Source organism: Schistocerca serialis, chromosome 2 (genome assembly GCF_023864345.2).
Source record: "Schistocerca serialis cubense isolate TAMUIC-IGC-003099 chromosome 2, iqSchSeri2.2, whole genome shotgun sequence".
NCBI classification, from domain to species: domain Eukaryota; kingdom Metazoa; phylum Arthropoda; class Insecta; order Orthoptera; family Acrididae; genus Schistocerca; species Schistocerca serialis.
In genome coordinates, this window is record NC_064639.1 from 737,195,508 (window position 1) to 737,212,992 (window position 17,485).

A 17,485-nucleotide genomic window follows, 5' to 3' on the forward strand; every position below is an offset into this window, starting at 1 on the left:
TAGAACCAGTTGCCAGCAATGTGGAAGGCGTAGTATACCGTTACCAGAGCCGGTTCTGTTGATGGTGCGAATAGAGCGATCTAAAGTCATGGTGATTCTCGTGCACGACTGTGATGGTTTTATCCTAACGCATTAAGTTCCTCCTCGGCAGACAGTCAACACACAGTATTACTGTTCGTTTTTGGAGCATCACCTGCGACCAGCTTTGCGAAAGAAGCGGCGACACTTTCTGCACAACCCACCCATCATTTTGCACGACAATGCGCGGGCGCATACAGCGCAAGCCGTGGCTGCACTGTTCGATCGATGGGATTGGGATCATCCACCATACTCCTCGGAATTAAGTCCTTGTCACTTTGATCTGATTCCGAAGATGATGGATCCACTTCGCAACATTCGCTTCAGAACTGTTCCAAAGATCCGACAGGCAGTAGACCCTCCATTCGCACCATCAACAGAACAAGCTCTGCTAACGGTATACTACGCCTTCCACATGGCTGGCAACGGCTTCCACACAACACTGGTGGCTACTTTGAAGGACAGCTACAGATGCAAACATGTAACTCTTTTGTACCGGTTGTGACTAAATAATTGGCTCTATTTAAGGTCCAACCCTCGTATATAAATAGAAGATGCGAATGACTCTCGTCTGGCTCATGCTATATTCTCGGCAGTACGTCTTATGTCACAGTGCGGATTCATAAGCATCGTTGCTAGGACAGCTTCTCAGTATGCTATGTGAGCTGCAGTCTTTCTCCTCGTCCTCTGACGTTGAAGCTGCCTGTTTGCAGGAATGACCTAATAACTAGTTCAAGTGCCTGACACGACGGACAACAATGATTAGAATAGACATTCCTATACGCCGTGCCGTTTCGAGAGCATGCCTTTGACATTCGTCGCATAAAAGTTGGGTGTTCAAATTCTCCTAATTTGTGCTCTCGTTTCCATGCAAGGAATATTGAAACAGAAATGACCTACCGACAGATGTCCCAGATCCTGCTAGTTTTGCAGTGTGGACAAGTAAACAATCGAAAGGCTATATACAATGCCGCAGCCTGGCATGAGCGTGTTAACGGTGGAATAGCCGATTCCAGCCGAAGTGCTTTTCAATTTTTGTAAATTTCTCGGATCCTTTTCCGAAGAGACTCAACCTCAAAATTAACAAAGATTACATTACTATAGTTATCTTTTCAAACGCTTTCGGATTCCGTTAAAAAAGTATGTCACTATTTGAAAAATTCATACTTGCTTGAGTAACTCTATCGATGCAAGACTTAAGACTGTTTATCACATACATTAGTCCCTGCCATTTACTATGCAACTGTTTGCCGAAAATCTCATTTCACTACCTGGAACCGTACACGAAATAAAAGTCGTGTTGCGACTTACGTGACACACACACACATTTTGTGTATATAATACCCCGTAGGTGACCGTATAGCGCATAGCGGAGGCTACTGCATATCTACACTACGTAACAAATGATTGTGCTTGCATGTGATACAATGAACTTCATTTCAGTAAATTAATTATCTACGAAATTTTCGAACTTTCTTTCTTAAAAAAAAGAGAGAACTGATTTTCAGTCTTCCTTCTTCTTCTATCCCACTGCTAGAAGATTGTATTAATCTCGTATCTTAAATTCTGTTATGAAATAATAACTAAATCTAGAGCATTTAACTGTTTGTTAGTAGTGTGCATAGTCCTCCATGCATGAGATAATTAAATCATTTCTACATCTTTTGGCCTTTTAAATTTGTTGGTAGTAGTCGGTTTGTTGAAGCAACGATCATGCGCCGTAAACGCGCTACTGCTTTTTTGCCATTTCCCACATTGTAAATCGAACACATTGTATGGTAGTGAAACACCGACTGTGGGAAAACCGGAACAGGAGAGAATAGAAACATTTGAGATGATGTGCTACAGGCAAATGTTGAAAATTAGGTGGACTGATAAGGTAAGGTATGAGGAGGTTCTGCGCTGAATCGAAGTGGAAAACACTGACAAGGAGAAGGGTCAGGGTGCTAGCATATCTACTGAAACATCTGGGGTGACTTCCACGGTGCTAGAGGCAGCTGTAGAGGGAAAAAACTATAGAGGAAGACAGATATTGGAATATATCCAGGAAATAACGAGGACAAAGGTTGCAAGTGCTACTCTGAGATGCGGTCTGAGGCGCTCCAGTCATGGACTGTGCGGCTGGTCCCGGCAGAGGTTCGAGTCCTCCCTCGGGCATGGATATGTGTGTTTGTCCTTAGAATAATTTAGGTTAAGTAGTGTGTAAGCTTAGCGACTGATGACCTTAGCAGTTAAGTCCCATAAGATTTCACACACATTTGAACATTTTTTTCTACTCTGAGACGAAGACTTTCGCAGAGGAGAGGAATTCGTGACGAACCGCATCGAAACAATCAAAAGACTGGTGACTCAAAAAAAATGTATTTGAACATGCAGCTTATGTTTTTGACGAAATCAGATCGAAATTATTGTTATTAGTATTATTATTCAAACAATTTCCTTACATTAACAGTTACATGGTCTTATGTCACCGAGTTTACTGCATTCCAGCGATGACTTCCGGGTCTGTAGCAGAACTCGCAAGTGTGAAGAAACAATCTCTTGCAGAATCCTCTTACACCACAGTAACGGTGTCAAGTTCGATACTCTCTCATTTTCATAACTATATGCTCTATTTTCTTGCTGGAAACATGGTGTGTTATTTCTTCGTTAAAATTTCTCTTTGCTATTTAGACCTAAAATCACGAAGATCCGCACTGCAGGGAAAGGATACATTACACGGTCTATCATTTTACAGGACAGTTTTATGAATATTCCGTGTATGACATTTTATATTCATTACATTCATACAGGTTGCTTTCTTCCGTTTCATGTAATGAATGCAAATCGCTAAGTACTGACAAAAACTGTTTGAAGCTGAAGAAAAATAAGGACGCGGTTGATAGATAAAAAGAAATTGATGAACGAAGGAACGGATATAAGATTTTTAGAAATTAATGTTAGTGATCTACATCGTGTCACAACGTATCAGGTAAGGAAAACGTTCCTTATCTTACTTTGTCTCTACGTATCATATCTGTTGCCAATCAAAATAATTTTTCACGGCCAATTTTTATTCAAAATGTTGTTATTACAATTTTGGTAATTATCTGTACTACTTGCGAAGTGAAGTCGTACAAGATGTCTGACATTGTACAAGGTGTGCGCTAGATGGTGCTGTGCTGCTTCATTGTTTCAACTGATTGATGTCTCCTTACTGAGAATTTCGTGTTCAGCATTATTATTATTGTGTAGTGTTATTAAAATAAAATATTTAATTTCATTAAAGTAATTTCAGGCATCTCTGTGTTTGGGTAAATATAGGAAAGTCTGTAAAAACTGAGTCTGAAGCATGTAATGATGTAGTTATCACATGCCGAACCTAGCAAATTTCCAATTATAGCTGATGAAAATACTGATGCTTCAGCAAGCGAAAATGGAATTGCAGTCTGAAAATAAATTATTCCATCAATCAGTCGTACGGAAGACCCATTTACAGCATTAGATTGAAGTTAAGACTCAATGATAAAAACAAATTTTGAACACTTGTCATTACGGCAGAATGAAATGTCATCTGTAATATCATCTATGCTAAATGATCTGTGATCTAAGCATAATGAAATATCGTCTAAATAAGACGAAACGTTGTCTAAATTGATAAATTTGTCATTCCAAGGGAATGAATTGAAACTGAAATTCTGAATTGAAAACCGAATATTATCGCAATCCTGATGCTATCGAAAATTAACTAACAGAGTTATATAGAAGAATCTGTTCGGAAGGTAAATACAAAAGTAGATAATTATACTGCTGAACAAGAGTTTAAGATAAGGGAACAGTTTGACGCATAGAGGGAAACCTTCTCACAGGACTTTTCAAGTTTTCGCATGACAACAAGGTCAATAACAAATTAGATTCAGCATTACAACTTGACTTACAGCAGTCTGTTACTTGTGTAATTTGAGAGAGGCACTTCAAAAGAATCAGTTGGAGAATTAAATCAAAACTATTTTAAGTAAATATTTACCTGAATGGCATGGCAGGGTCACTTCTCAGGTTAGTCATATGCAGCAGGAGTTGTCCACAGTCACTCAGATAATACATGACACGCTGTCCTCGGCAACTAGGACGTGTGACGATTGTAACAGTACGGCACCATCTGACCGTATGTGCAGACAAGAATTTATATCATGCTGGTCTGTCACCTAACCATATGTCGTATCGAATTGGGAACTTTCTTCTTTATCGTACGTTTTGCTAGAATAAAGTTTCTTGAAACACCGAGAGTTCCAGATTTTCACACCTGACAACAAAAGATTCATCCTGTTGCGTGCCACTGCATATAAGACAAAGGACAGTCCACTTTCCAGAGGCAAACATAGAACACCGCATATCCATATTGGATTCTGCTAATTGAATACATGAATATTCTAAGGTGAATAACACCAATAATAATAATGGTGGTACGGGTCAGTCCACTCCATAGCATACACAGTTCTACCATGACGGCACATCAAAATACAGCCGGCGACACTTGTGCTGCGCAGTGCTCAGCATTCTGACCAAGGTCTGCCGAATTCTAACAAAATAAGAAGAGCTAATAATAGATACCGCTCCGTATATTATAGGGACAATGTAGATCAATGGAATCAAAGCAATAACAACGAGTGGAATTCCCTTACAGGAAAACACAGCGAATGAAATATAAAGGGTCCAAACCAGAAAAGTGGTCCAGTACAAAACAATGCTGTTGACACATGCTAGCGATCGCAAAACCCAACATGAATTCTGTAGAACGAAAAACTAGTCGAAGTTACAAATTTTTAATTTCAAATCATTCGATGACTGGTGTTCCGGCAGAGATCCATTTTCAAATCATCAGAAAGAGTCGAAAATTGCATTTCCAAGGAGGTCAAAAATATGAAGTGAACATTTACATGTCTACTGCACATTTTTGACATCTTCGGAAATGTCAAAAATGTTCAAATGTGTGTGAAATATTATGGTACTTAACAAAAAATGGTTCAAATGGCTCTGAGCACTATGGGACTTAACTGCTAAGGTCATCAGTCCCCTAGAACTTAGAACTACTTAAACGTAACTAACCTAAGGACATCAAACACATTCATGCCCGAGGCAGGATTCGAACCTGCGACCGTAGCGGTCGCGCGGTTCCAGACTGTAGCGCCTAGAACCGCGCGGCCACTGCGGCCGGTTGTACTTAACAGCTAAGGTCATCTGTCCCTAAGCTTACACACTACTTAACCTAAATTATCCTAAGGACAAACACACACACCCATGCCAGAGGGAGGACTCGAAGCTCCGTCGGGACCAGCCACACAGCCCAGGACTGCAGCGCCCTAGACCGCTCGGCTAATCCCGCGCGGCTGAGAAACATCATTTTCGACCATGTTATGTTGATTTGAAAATGGGTCTCGTCCCGAAAACTAGCCATCGAATGAATAAAAAGTAAAAATTCGCAAATTGAACTGGTGTTTCGTTCTAATGCTTAACGGAAGCTGCTGGTCCAAACTACTCCAGTTTGCTGGAAGTCAGCCAACAGTAAACGTTATTGATCTGACTGAAGTATCATACTCGACTATGACTGCTTCAGCAAATTAGAGCCAGCTGCATTATGCAATCTAATGACGGTCATGTGTTGCGCGAGAGAACATAATTTAGTGAACTTGTTAACGCATAGCAAAGACACAACATTAGAAGTGAGTTAGGAACTTAATTCTATTAATGTCGTTATCACAGAGAAAATATAGTTCATGTAACTACTGGTTCTTTTGTGAGAAAAATTTCGAACGCAGTTATTTTCTAAGGTGCTACTCTGCGTGTAATATCAGCGGACCTTTTAAATAACATTAGTGGTGTCAAGAGAGTACCTACTTAGTCAGTGTAAAATTGCAAAGTTTATTGGAGTTGTCGATATCAGGTTATGAAATGTCAAAGTGCAAACGCAGGTTCAGATACTTACAGGAAACGGAGACACAATTTGCCCGTTTTTAATTATAAATATGTAAATAGATGAATTAATTTTTGTCTTGGAATTTCTGAGGGAGAGGGACGCAAAAATAGACGTCTCCTTGGTCATGTTTTATCTGACTATCGATGGTGAATATATCCTTGTGAATTTGAAAATACGAAGGTTGTGCATGGAAAATACTAAGTAGGCACAGGAGTTAAGTTTATGAAGGCAAAAGCTGTCTTAATCGGTAAGAGAGTCAAGAGTGCAGAAGTCCACATTAATGTCAAAATGTCAGAATCTTCAAGTAATAACTCTGAACAGCAGGAAGAAACCTAAAGAACTGTCACTTCTTTAAGTGTATGCAGGTTTTGAATAATCGGCAAGATATCATACATATCATTCTATGGAAGAATTTCTACACAAAATTTACTGCCTAACTCATATCCCATTCCACAGTAAAAACTAGCGACAGTTGCTAAAGAAATATGACGGATGTCAGAATCAAAAATTGTAGAATAATCCCTCTTTCCTTATCGCAGCTTTTTATTAGCTGTAAGTAAACCTGATTTAATGTCCGCCTTGTACTGGATGCACAGATATTAATCAAATATATTCCCATTATGATCTTAAGAAATATCTAAGTTAACGATTGATCTTGTTTAACTTTTAGTAATGTTTGTAAACACGTGGGTAATTGATTTATATCAGTTATTAAGTTAATTTTTTTATTCTTTTAGGAAATATTAGAATTATACACGGAATCCACATGGAATGCGAGAAGTAAATGTCATCAATGCTGTTAGTACTAAAACACACATTACATTTGGATAACTTTGATGATTAGTGCACAGATTAAGAAATCCTCGCCACAATATTTTCACTCATCACATGGGCTGAATACTGGGCACTGCACTCGCTATGTCTCACTTAATGACTGAATGTATATGTAAATAATAGCTGGTAGAGGAACAGAGTAAACAAACATTTTGAGTGTTAGCGTGTATTTTGAATAAACTACCAATTATGGCACTGAGGATTGCATATTGTAGTTCTCAACAAGGACAGTGTACAGAGTCATGAGCTGAACGAGTTATGTTCAGTACCTCTGGTGGTTTAGTAGAATTACTGTAATGTTATCTTATCTCAAGTTACTGTACCTATGTTCTCAAAAAAGGGAGAAATTTGTGCACAAAGCTAGATCCTTAACTGTGTAAATAATTTACCCTCTATCTTTTCACAATACTAAGTATTCAGCTGTAAGACGTATTTGTCTTCCCTAGTACATCTGAAATAAATGAAATCAGACCTTGATGCGTGAGGGAATATCTTTAGCTCTGATCGTTTGTACTAATGTAATATAACTTCATACCATGATATTTGGTTGAGGTTTTGACTCTGTATTAACAGCGTTCAAAGTCATGTGAAATATAGCGTTATTAAATGTACATGGGTTTCGAACTATTACCTTTAACCTGACATTTCGCGATTTCTAAGTAAATATTTTGCTCTGTTTGTGCCTGCTCCCTATTATTTCTGAGTTTTGATGTAATTTTGCCCATGGCTCTGATTTTATGCACTCTACAAAAATAGTAATTTTGCTTTAAGTAAATAAATACGTTGTCCTGGTCTGCCTGAATGGTATGACACTAAGGAAAACTGGCGTTTTAATAGCTCATGCCAGAGTCGTAAAATTTTATACTTTTATATTGACATGTATATCTCATTGTGGGTCATGGGTATCTTTCCCACTACATATATACACTGAGGTGACGAAAGTCATGGGATTTCGATATGCACATATGTATATAGATGGCGATAATATAGCATGCACGACGCTTAAAAGGGCAGTGCACTGGTGGAGTCATTTCCACTCAGGTGATTCACGTGTAGAGGTCTCCGACGTGATTATAGCCACATGACGGGAAATAACAGACCTTGAATGCTGAACGGTGGTTGGAGCTGAATGCATGGTACATTCACTTTTGGAAATCCTTAGGGAATTCAATGTTACGAGATACACAGCGTCAAGAATGTGCGGGTGTAACAAAGTTATCATTTCTCACTGCAGACAACGCACTCGCCGACGGCCTTCACTCAATGAGCGACAACTGCGGCGTTTGCACAGAGTTGATAATGCTAAGAGACAAGAAACACTGCGTGAAATAGTCACAGAGATCAGTGGAGGACGTAAGACGAACGTATCCATTAGGGCACTGCGGCGAAATTTGGTGTTAATGGACTATGTCAGCAGACGACTGACGCGATGAAGTTATGGTCCCATAGTGTGCAAGCTGGTGGTGGCTCCATAAAGGTGAGGGCTGTGTTTACATGGAACGGTCTAAGTCGTCCAGCTGAACCGATAATTGACTGAAAATGGTTATGTTCGGCTGCTTGGGAGTCATTTATAACCATTCATGGAATTCACTTTCCAAGATAATTTCTTGCGATGGGTTTTAACAATATTCTGGACAATTCGAGTGAATGATTTGGGCACCCAGATCGCCCAACACGAATCTCATCGAACATTTATGGGGCGTAATCTAGAGGTCAGTTGGTGCAAAGAATCCTCCTGCACCGGCAACAATTTCGCACGTATGGACTGTCGTAGAGACAACATGGCTCAATATTTCTGCAGGGACTTCCAGCGACCATACCACTTCTGGCTGCTGCAGTAAACCGGGCAAAATGAGCTCTGACACGATATTAGGAGGTATCCCATGACTTTTGTCACCTCCGTGTACGTTCTGCAAATGTTTTGTTTCTCCTCTATTTCAACAAAATATTTCGCTCTGTGAGGGCGAAATGATGGACGCGTATGTACGAAATAGGTACTGAAAGGCTATGACACAGTAAACTCAATTTGAAAATTTTTTCTACACTGGTGAATGTCCGGTGAAACTATGGGACACTGACATACCAATATAATGCTAGCGCATATTGCAATATACAGCCAGATTAGTACACCAACAAAACCCTGTGACACTTTTTACTTACTTAAGTTTGTGACCAGCCAACTGTTATCTCGCTTGTGCTTTGTCGCATATTAAAATCCTCTCCGAATGTGGCGAGGCAGTAACTGTCATGGACGTGTAACAACCATGGTGCTTCAACATGCAGTAGCCGACAGTTGCGTCTATCTACAGCAAAACTCGGTTGTACTATTGACTTAAACTGTACAGTAAATACAAATGAAAATTTGTCTGACACACAGTATATCAGAGCATCTTTTGGGCATTACTTATACAAGAATGATATGCACGTTATCTGCTGGTTCAGAGCGATAGTTGGCTGTTTAAATCACAGTATACTGAACACTAAGCAAACACGGATCCATTCCTCTGCCATTCTTATCTACGCAAAAAATTTCTTGTATGTAAATAAAGTTTTCCTTCTCAACTTATTTAAGTTGTGCGTTACGTAGTTCTGATTCTGTTGTACAACTGTTGAGTTTAACATGCCCATGAGAGGCTTCTTGGTGCCTCTTTGAGATGCAACCAGAATAGTATGAGGCATCCTAACTGCTGTTCCGGTCATCGACCTCACTCACTGCCTCGATCCTAGGCATCAAGTTGCGTCCTTTTGCAGACCGCAAACATCGCTTGCATCCTAACCTTGTACCCCATTTTACGTCGTCTTCATCAGCTAGACCATGGGACCACCATCACAGCATTTCCAGGTCCTGATTTCCATTGTCATAAAATAAGACCTGAAGTCATTCTCACATTGTACCTATACTACGTGTCACGTATCACATATGTGTCAACAAGAGAACTCAAATAAAACGACGCAATCCCGAGACATACACATCTACATTGATTTGGTAAAATGAAAGATGCTCATAAGAGCGACTTCTAAAACATATGCTAAATACTACCTTCCTGGGCAATATGTTTCGTTACATTAACTTACTACAAGAAACATATAAAAAAGACGCAGTGTTCGTATGGAATTTCGAAATGAATCTTGAATAAAATGTGGGTTCGCTTTGCAGTGACCTGTATTGTCTTTAATAGTGTAAAGCTTTGAAGACTGAAAGCCCTGTCTCAGTTTGCTCAGGTTTCCTGTTGACTACGGCCGAATGTGGGAGTGGGGAGAGGTCACAAATTCACTTTCATAAATTCCTCAGAGTTTAACCATAAGTTATGATACGTAGTGCTACAAAACTTTAGTAACTAGTGTCTGTCATATCACTTACATAAATTCATGACAAAGAGGTCACTCATATTAATTTTACTCAAATGTTTTCAAGAAATCGTTATTAGTCTATAGCAAAACAATTGTTTTAACAAAACAACTCCATGTTCCTTCAGTAATGGCTACGTGATTACTGTTACCGTATGTCGACTGTTTCGGCCCCTGAGTGGAGACGGTTAAAGTGACAGTGAATGGCGCACCCACGTGCTATAACAGACGTTTTTTCCTGCCATTTAAGGGGTCAGTGTAGCAAATGAAAGTGTTATAACGATATTAGTGACAAGATTACATGTCGATTTGTTAATTATCTATGAAATTATCGATCTTTTTCCTAAAAGAATAAACTTAAGAATAAGAATAAAAGAATAAGAAATTTAATATTCAGTCTTCCCTCTTCTTCTTCTTCTTCTTCTTCTTCTTCGAGCCCCGCTATTAGTAGATTGTAGTAATCTTATACGTCGAGTTCTCCTTTCGAGGAATAACTCAATCTAAATCTTTTACTTCTTTGTTAGTAGTATGCATAACCCTACATCCAAGAGATAATGAAACCTTCTGTATGTTTTCTGGTTTTTGAAATTTGTTGGAAGTAGCCGGTTTGGTGACGCAACAATAACGTGCCATAAGCGCGCTACCGTTTTTCTGCATTTGTAAATTGAACTTGCTGTCTATGTTTTTAAAGAAGTCCTATTGTAATTATTATTATGCATATTATTTCTTTGGATTAACAATTAACAGTAACACAATCTCGTGTCATCAAGTTTGTTGCTTTCCAACGACTTCTGGGCCTATGGCGAAACGCAAGAGTGAAAAAATAAACTCTTACAGGACCATTTTATGGCGCAAGAACAGTGTCACGTTCAACGAAGTCTCTAACGTTTATAACCATATTTTTTTCATGTTGGCAATGTGTCCTTCCTCTGTTAACACTTTACTTTCTTATTTTCATTTAAGACCACAAAAATCCACAACGAATGTAAAGGGTACACTACAGTCAGAAATTGTCTGTTCCAGTCCATTTACGGAAAGTGTCCTTACGATTACACACAACCTAATCTTCGCTATCTTACTCACACCATCTTTATCAGATATGTAGGATACTGGCTTCATACAACAAGCGATAACAAGATGTTGTCAGCTGCCTGTACATGTAAACCACACAGAAGCTTACCTGTGCGTAAACTACACAGGAGCCGGTGGTGGTGTACTGCGCAAGGTGGGACTGGACAAAAGTATGGATGCACCAAAAACACATTAGAATGACTAATGCGATGTAGAAAACCCGTTGGCATACAAAACACCATGCAGTCATCTCGAAATGAATATATACAGGTCCTGTGTGGTTTCCAAGGGAATCTTACACCTTCCTTCTTGAAAAATACTGACAAATTCTGGTAATGATGATGAAGATGTATAGCGAACACCCACCTTTCTTTTCAAATACTAAGAAGGCTCAATAATTTCAAGATCTGGAGATTTACTTGGTGTAACCGCTCATTGTCATTCAATACGATCACGACGACACCCCTCGATCGGCGATAACACTCGTGGTGTCACTCGCCTTCGTACATGGCAGTGGACATTAGGAAATTCGTGACGCTAGCTCAATGGTCGTCAATTGATTTAAATGTATTTCCCGGCTGACTCTTAATTCAATTACTGCCACGGGGGTGAGGAGAAAGAACACATCCTGGTGGTACCAACATTATGCGTATTTAGATGTTCGATTAATCTGAATGGTTTGCAATGTTCCAGCGATTCTATTCGAACTCTATGCTGATGTACCGACAAGGACCAATTTCGCAGATAAACATACAAGTACGTAATGGATGTTCAGTTTCTCAATGTAGTTCGTCGCACTCACACATTATACATTCGCTGTAAGAACAATTTCATGCATTTACATTTTTGGTGTCTCACAAAATTGGTTGGCTAAATATTATGACGATACGTTGCATACAACTTCCACAGATATTGTTTATCATGTAGTCAAGACTACGTAATGAAGCCAAAATCGTGGATAAAATTGAAATGTAGTTTGTTTATTAACACTTCTCTTTTCACTAATTAAATATGAAATATGAATCGGGGTTGGAGGTGATGATCCTATGCTTCTTTTTTAGTATTTTAGGTCCCCGTTAATTAGTATTTGGTAGTTATTAAGCGAACTATTTTTTGTGCTGGCGCGTTGTTTGTATCAGTTACCCTCGCAACCGCCCAAGGATAAGATTCTATTAATGTTCCGCGCACACGCGTTTCACCATTTTATAAAATGCAGATATACGTAAACTATAGCTTTCCGTTGCGCACAACTTTCGTGGGTTCCACAACCGTAATAGTTTCCCAAGAGTATTTTTCCCAGCTAACACAAAGTTTGAATTATGATGTCGGATTCATTTTCACTCCACCCGACAATAAACATCTCTGATCACTTCGTCACACGTAATGTATTTTAAACGTGCTTGAAGAGTCTTTAAATAATCGCCTTAACGAATTTCGCAGTCGCGTACCACTTTTTCATCGAGTAGCCCGATCGCGATAACTGAAGGTAGAGAGCTCAATAAGTTTTTACATGTTCTTTCATATTTATTAAAAAACAAACGCGCCCCTATATCTTTCTGCCCCGCTTGGTCTTTGCTACATTACTTTTTATCACTTTTCATTGTATTGCTTCTTAGTGATACTGTGCAGTTATTAAAGTTTCGTATTACTTTCCCTTTTTTAATTTCTCCAAAATAAAGTCTATTTATCCCCCATTTTAATTAATATGATGCTAATTGATACGCCTGTCCGCAAAGTACCGTTATATTGGCCAGGGGACATGCGACAATTCGCTCTCGAGCTGAAAGAACCAGCGCTGGACGATGCGTGCAGTGTAAACATGAGCCCTGTCGTCTTCATATAACGGCATCACCATTGGAAAGCAAACTTGTACAATCTGATGGACCTGATAGGCCAAAATGGTCACACAATGCTTGGCAGTAAAGCGACCCTGCAGAGTACCATTGGACCCACCTAATGCCACGATATAGCTGCCTAAATCATCACCGAACTCCGCCATGTTTCACCCTTGTGACGTGAACTGAGCCAGAACTTGGAAGCAGTTTGCAACAAGACTCATCCAACCAAATGACTTTCTTCCATTGCTCCACAGTCCAAGTCCTATGGCTTCAGCACTACGTTTTACTGTTACAGGAATTTTCATCACTGATGAATGGCTTTGGAATTCCAACTCTCCTTGCAATTCCTTGCTCAGTTCTTGTTGCTTTGATGCCGACATGGTTTGCGAGTGCGACATTCAGATATGTAGTGACTTTTGTCGAAATGGTCCTCTTATTTTTCGTCAGAATCTTCCTCAATTACCGTCCACTACGACCACTTAACACATACTTTCGTCAACGTTGTGACCTAATGGATGATGATCTTCCGCTTTCCATGCATGCGATATAAATCTTCGATATGGCTCCTGTTATAAGACAAAACACCTTGGTTACGGAAGCATCCACCACAGGAGCACCCATATTTTACATGCATGCGAATTCAAAAAGTACCTCTGACGTATTGCACTCACAACTACACACTACGCTGTTGTGACCACGACTGAACTCGCAACGTATTGATGACCTCACACGGAATCGCCCAAACACAACAGCGCAACCTGCAGGCTTGAGTAGCATTTACGTATTTTTGAGACAGTCTGATCCCTGCATTTATCCCAACGCCTATTGTCACATACTCCATGTCCATTCCATGTCAGACAATCATTCTGCCGGTTCTAAGGTTAAGGGGACATTGTACGTGAAATTTGTTGAAATTTGACATTCTTTGTTTTCCACTCCATAATGTACTTTGGACTTTCCTGAACATTTTGGTATATAATACATTAAAATCAGACAATTGTGAGACCTTGAAATCATATTTTGAATGTTGAGGTGTGACTGTCAAATTTTGCGGTTATGCATGTACTGCCACAGTTGAGCAATCATATTTTGGGAACTACACAGTCTAGAAGGCTGTGAATTGCTTTGTTTTGTGCCTACTGCTACGCCTCAGAAGTTGGCATTACGAATAAACAAGTTCAGGTGTTTGTAAAATCTTATGGGACTTAACTGCTAAGGTCATCAGTCCATAAGCTTACACACTACTTAACCTAAATTAGCCTAAAGACAAACACACACACCCATGCCCGAGGGAAGACTCGAACCTCCGGCGGGTCCAGCCGCACAGTCTATGACTGCAGCGCCTTAGAACGCTCAGTTAATCCCGCGTGGCTACGAATAAACAAATCAGTCATTTTTTCTGATACTAGTTTTCGTCGAAAGTAGTGTGATTATCGGCAATTTTTGTAGTAAGCTAACTTCCATTACTTTTTATACGAATTATGGGAATGCCATTAGAGGTAACATTGAAAATTTAGAGAAGATGGAAAGAACTGTGTGGAGCGCTTTCTTTCATCGAATATCAACCGATGAAAAACCATGTCATGCTTTTTGTCCATCTCCACGAAAAACTTGGTACAAACGTAGCCAAGCTGAATTTTCTGGCACCCTGCATGAATTTACACATAAACATTGTCTTCCTTTAGCAGTAATGGAGACAATCAAACCTATTTACAGAGACTTGGCAAATCCTGAGCTGCTAAAGAAGTGTTTACGTGGGAAGACCCAGAATGTGAATGAGTCCATCAATAATGTTGTGTGGTGCCACGTGCCTCAAAATGTATCTGTTGGCCTTATGACTCTAAAGTTAGCAGCGTCTGATGCTGTAATAACTTTTAATGGTGGTAACTATGAAAGACTTGAGGTTCTGGAGAAGTTAGGGGTAAGATTTGAACAGAACACAGCTAAAGGACTGCGGGAACTGGATGAGCTTCGTGTACGTGAAGCAGAGTTAACTGCTCAGCAAATGACAAAAGAAGCAAGAAAGAAAAGGAGGAGGCTGTTGTGGGCTGTTGTGACACTGAAGAAGACACAAACTATGGACCAGGGCAATTCTAGTGCATAAAAGACGCAGAAATGTAAGTCTGAATAAGAATTTGTAATAAAAAAGTTTTAAACCTCAATAACAAAAAAAATACTGATGGTACAGACGTGAAATTTTCATAGCATGCCAAGCGTATGATTCAACACATATGGCACTAGAATAATTAAAATATCATGAGTTGTTTTGTTTTTATGTTCATTTATTTACAAAATTCTGTCAAAAATTGAGTGTTAGAAAAAGAAGATAACATGCCCCACAATACAATTTTAGTAATAATACTAGTTCAGTGTATCTAGAAAGGTGCATTCAATAAATAAGGAAAATTGTAAGTTGGTGGCTTAAAAAGTTTCCAAGGTAATGGGTCGCAAAATTCGATAATTTAACATTGGCGGCATAAGACATACAATGTCCCCTTAAATATGTAAGCAGCTGATCATGTTCCCACTTCCCCCCCAACCTTAAAATATACTGTCCAGTCACATTAATGTGACCACCTCTCAAAAGACTGAATAATCACCTTTTGCAGCGTGAACCTCTGGCTGGCGTCCAGGAAGAGTCACTGCTGTCCTGGAAGAAACGTGGAGCCATACCGCCTACAGTACCTCCTTTGTTGCAGGGTTTTGATTTCAGACGTTTCACGCCATACTCGACAACGGCCATCAGTCCAATGAAGCATAAAACATGTTTCATCTGAAAAGGGCATCTGTCGTCACGCAATGGACGTCCAGCTGCGGTATTCGCTTTGAAATTCCATCCTTAGTCGCCCATGAAAAGCTGTCAGCATGGGTACATGAACCGGGGGCCTGCTGCGGGAGTCCATACATGGCAACATTCGATAAACGGTCGTTGGGGTGAAACTGTTGGTAGTCTTTTAGTTGATCAGGGCGGTCAGTTACTCAACAGCTGCACGTGTGTTCGCCCATACACATCACTGCAACCATCTATCAACCCTGTCACCTCTAGTGCGCCACTTTTGCCTCAGCCCCGGATTTGGATAACGAGAAAACGGTATAGTTGATCCACGATGGCAGACGACCAGTTTACTAACGTAGTCGGTTTGGAAATGCTTCCATCCGTGGCCCGACAGCCAATTATGATGATGCCCTTTTAGACGTCGTATAGATCGTTCCTTTTCAGCATTAAGACAATGACTGCACTGTGTTCCGCGCCCCCCCCCCCCCTCCCTGCCCACCCAATACACGATAAATCCTCCACTGCAAGTGCTGCCACCCGCCGTCTGTGACATCGTTGACATCGAACGTAGCAGGTGATCACATCAGTAATACCGGACTGATTGTTATTTACGTGGCATCTCTCCAGTCGAATTGTTGCAGACGATACATGCTGCTTATCTTTTGCGAGCCAGCGCGTGACCGCTATTGCCAACAGAACAGATCTGTTGAACGGTGTGTGGTAGTTTTACCTTGCTCTCAAAGCCACAGATGTGGCGATAAAGGCTGTTTTCGTCCAAGCAATGACCACGCGTCAGCAGGTCAACTTACCCGGGAATCGACACATCACACCAGCTGTCCACGCTTGCATGTACCACAGATCCTGACGTGCTCAGTTTTTTGTGTATGTACTCAAATCATATCAACCATGAGAATTCTGTGTTGATAATTTTTGCGTAACTGCTTGTGTTCTTTCTATTACGACGTGTAAGAAGCATACATAAAGATGATGAGCGTCCTTATTCTGTACTTTTACAGTGTTTCCTTGCTATCTGAATAGCAATTTCTTCCTTTGTTGCTTATAACAACAGTTTCATGTGTATCAATTAAACAAAAACTTTGCATTCTTTGTATAATAAGTACAGTTATCAGTTTTGTTGAAGCTGCGTATTGCAATAGGAAATCATAGACGAGTACCAGCTACTGATAGTATCATTGACCCAAAGGCTCAGTTGACTACTGGCGGGCAAATACTGACAGTGAAGATGAATTGCAGTCTTCAAAACAAGTTACTGGTAAATAAATGAACAATACGCGGCTGGTCCCGGCGAAGGTTCGAGTCCTCCCTCGGGCATGGGTGTGTGTGTTTGTCCTTAGGTTAATTTAGGTTAAGTAGTGTGTAAGCTTATGGACTGATGACCTTAGCAGTTAAGTCCCATAAGATTTCACACACATTTGAACAATACGTTACTGTGATTCTTGAGTTTCTCCCGGCGTATTTGAAAATCAAAATATCCACGGGTATGCTGCCGGTCTATAGTGTCCAACGGGCACAATATTTCGGCGATCAAACATGTCGCCATCATCAGGTGAACTGACGGACTGAGCT